The sequence below is a fragment of the Girardinichthys multiradiatus genome, chromosome X, assembly GCF_021462225.1.
Source record: "Girardinichthys multiradiatus isolate DD_20200921_A chromosome X, DD_fGirMul_XY1, whole genome shotgun sequence".
Lineage (NCBI taxonomy): Eukaryota > Metazoa > Chordata > Actinopteri > Cyprinodontiformes > Goodeidae > Girardinichthys > Girardinichthys multiradiatus.
Window position 1 is genome coordinate 15,824,373 of NC_061817.1, and position 4,247 is coordinate 15,828,619.

Sequence of the window (4,247 nt, forward strand, 5' to 3'; positions counted from 1 at the left end):
TCCACACAGGACAGAAATCTTTCTGTTGTGATCTTTGTGGACAAAGATTTAGCCAAAAATCAAATTTAAACACACACATGAGAATCCACACAGGACAGAAACCTTTCTGTTGTGATCTTTGTGGACAAAGATTTAGCCAAAAATCAAATTTAAACACACACATGAGAATCCACACAGGACAGAAATCTTTCTGTTGTGATCTATGTGGACAAAGATTTAGCCAAAAATCAAATTTAAACAAGCAGAAGAGAATCTACACAGGACAAACCTTTCTGCGGTGGCCTATGTGGACAAGTTCATACCCAAAAAGTAAATTTAAAAACACACATGAGCCTCCACAGGAGGTAGAACTGTCTGTTGTGATCTATTGAGGTTTTTCTAACAAAATAACTCTTTTTGAACCGATTTGGTTCGCGCGCCTTTGTGTTTTGGTTGAGCACTGATGCTTATTCCCACCAGTTTTGGGAACAAGCAAATGTACAACAGTGAGCATTGCACAACGAGGGGGAAAAACTTAGTATTTATGGCATAATAATAGTGCCAAAATTAAGACTATTGCTCACAGCAATGGCTCCTTCCTTGTTGCAGGAGGCTATATCCATTCCCCCACTCGTTTTTCTCAGTTGTTGTGTCATTGGTCCTTGAAACTAATCCTAACTAGCATTATCATGGCTATTACTGCCTTGTTGTTCCTACAAGAGAAAATTAAGACCATCTGGAGAAATTTGTAATGTTAGATATAATGATTGATTTTCACTGTATAACACTATATGTTAGTTATGCACAAACTTGTAACAATTGATGCGTGTGTTGAGAATATTTTTTGCAAGCTTGCTGTTAGTTGTGTTTTGCCAAAGGATTCATACTCCTGCATTTTTTTGGGCCTTATGGTTGATTACGCTTTATGTACATGCGCAGGTTGGTTTTTTTTGGAACCCCATTCAAATATGGACATTATTTAGCTGCGTGCTTCTGCAGGCTTGGATTGAATGGACTGGATTCCTGGTTTCATCGCAGGACCTGGGATGACTAGATCCACTGCTGCTTTGCCCTGGATGAAGATAAAATTTGCATTTAAAGAAACACATGGCCTTTGAAATTGACAAATCTACGTAGTAACAAACTGACTTGACTTAACTGACTTAAATTAGGAACTGAATTACAAAAAGGAACTGAACAATCATCCCAAGAAGTGAACATACCAAATGTTTTATAAAGTGGAAACTTTGTGTTGTTAGAGAGTGCAAGAACATTTTTATTTTTTTTATTTTACATTAAATGGTTTACATTTTGGTATCACATTGGTGTTTGTGCTTATTATCCTCCATTTTTGAACCTAGACTGTAATATAGTTGAAACTATAATATTTGGCAGAAATATAAATTACATCTACATGTAAGAGTTGGTTACATGTGAATGTCAGGATGACTGATTGTGGTATAAAGCGCTTTGGGGTCTCTGGGGACTTGATAAAGCGATATACAAGTTCAGGCATTTACCATAACTTATGTTAGCTTTGGAGAGGCTTGTGACTAGTAGGCCTAGGCTGGTCAATCACTATAATACACAAGCACTTAAAAAAAAAATCTTTAGCATGAAATATGGTGGCATACAAAATCTATCAGCAACATGCATTGACAGAATTTACTGTTCAGTTTGACATCTTTTTACTTCTCTTTTTTTAATGGTAGCTGGCACAGTTCTGCAGCAACACATAAGCCCAATATATTAGAAATGTAAGAATTATTAATAGTAGCCACCACTGGGTGCACAACAGTCTCTTAATTTTGGCATTAATACTGTACCATAGGAAAGCAGGACATCGGAGCTCGCTGAGCTGCACGCAATGTTCCTTGTAATGCAAAAAGAGCTTCCATAAACTACAGTTAATAAAGAAAAGGAGATGTAGACTCTGTGCAAGAACAATGGTATTTATTAGTTTTCATTTGCATATGTTCTTTATCCGCAAGTGAAACTGAAACAAATAGTTACACAAAGCATGTTTAGTGTGTTGTACGGTATTTTCCTTACCACCGAACTTTTGACCTGCCCCCCAGTGACTTAGGAGTCGTGCAGAAAAACAACGTAGCATGCGGTGCCCGAGTTGAAACAGAGTTCGCGCTTTGGAACCGCGTCATTGGTTCGAAGTCATGTTTGGGAACGGGCCCTGAACCACGTTGGTGGAAAAGGGGTATGTGTGGACAAAGATTTACCCAAAAAAATAAATTTTAAACAGACACACAAGAATAAACACTGGAGGGAAAATGGCTAAGCTATGAATACTTACTCAAACTGCAAACCTGGGCCCAGTTTCTATTACTATTTTTTCCATTCCAGCAGCTACTTTTTTGGTCCTTGCTCTTGAAGAGGTATGGCCAGGGCTGAGTAGGGACATGTGACATGAACAGAGGTGTTCACTGATTGGCCATGAGACCAGGAGAAATGAGAAGATTTTCAAAGCGGTAGTGCCAGGAAAAGTTAATAAAACTGAAGACCATCTACAATGATAAGGACGACAATGGCCGGAGCGTGCCAGTTTAAAATATAATTTTACTATTTACAAATCTTTCACCGAGCCTAGAGGCTAAAAGAAAAGAAAAAGGAAACAGTGTCAGCTTTCTGAATTTCACACAGGTGTGGCACACTGTATAACTTCCTAAACCAGCTGATCACACATAAGACACACAAAACAATACCACTACGAAACAGCTTGTTTTGCTCAGAAATGTATTAATGGTCCTTAAATGAACCACCATGTGCAGGAGGAGGAAACAGGCAGAGAGCAGCTGCTTGTAGTCAGACTGCCTGCATCGGGTCAAACGGTAGGAAAACCCAGCTGAATCCACAGAGCACGAATATCCAGAATCCAACCTAGAACTAATTTCACCATGGTTACATGTCAGCAGTTTTGCGCTTTAAAGTCCTTGTCCCCATTTTTGAGACAAAAACTTCTTCTTAAAGCCCAGAATTGTAATTTCTTCATGCAAACTTTGGAGCAATAGTAGTCCAGACAGCTGCTTCTCCTCCTCTCCACTTCTCATACCACAGCCCTCACATCAAAACCCCTGAGCCCTATTTAATATAAATCATAGTGTAATTCTGTTCTATTTCTGTTTAATGTCATTATCATCAGGCACAAATGGCTTAGGTTTAAAACAGAGCTTTAAACAGAAGCCTACAGATCTTTGGGACTTGGACATTTTTTGAGTAGCTTGCAGACTGACAATGGGCACCCCCACAGTTTGTGGTGTTCCTCAGTCACAGATCCACAATACTAATAAAAGAAGTCCACATAAATGCAGTTTTCAGTGAAAGCAACAATTTAGTCTGGATCACATTTTGAGACTTGAAGCATGATCTTTTCATATATTTCTGGGTTTCATGGCATAGTTTTCTGCATACATGGCAGTTACATTAACTGCTTCTTCACTAAATAAAGTTTTATTTGCTTTATGTTTTATATTATATTGCACAGTTTTTTATCTGTTCAACAAGTGACAACATTAATGCTGTCACCAATGTGACCTGACTATGCTGCACCTCACAGTATTCATTTTTGATAAACACACAATATGTTCAAATTTAAATTTAATTTCTCTGGGTTTTATTCTCCTTTAATATACCGCCTTTCAAACTTTTTGTGACTCTTGTTTTTCCTAATTGGTTCCTATAGGCTTTATTGTGGTAACTTTCTCTATTGTTTTAGTGTTGTATGAACCTGTATGCTTTCATTGCCTTTTGCTTTGTTGCTGAAGTGCTGAAAATTAAACCTTTAGATTATCTTGTGAGAAAACCCGGTGGTTATAGTAAGATTAGCTTTACAATAACACTCTGAAACACAACTACAATTCAAAGACTTTTATATTAACAGAACCCCCATCCCCTGCAACCACCTAATTATCATGATGGCGGCACCAGAATGTAGGACGTCATGTGAGAACTATATCTACACTTTCACAACAAAAAAGTGGACTTGAAAAACTGAGCAGAAAGAGTAAAATAAAAGAACAGTCAATGAAAATAGTATGAGAAAATAAAGATCATTGCCATTACAACAGCAATTTTAATTCTTAAATTATTAATATATTAGTATAAATATTGGACTCGTGTTGTTATGGAACTGCACCTTCTACCATCAAAAAAAAGAAGAAAAAAGGCATGCAAGTCACTAGCTTCTCCAATGCTAACACCAGCCTATCCAATGCAATCACCGCCTCTCCAATGCTATCATCGGCCAAAGCTAACGA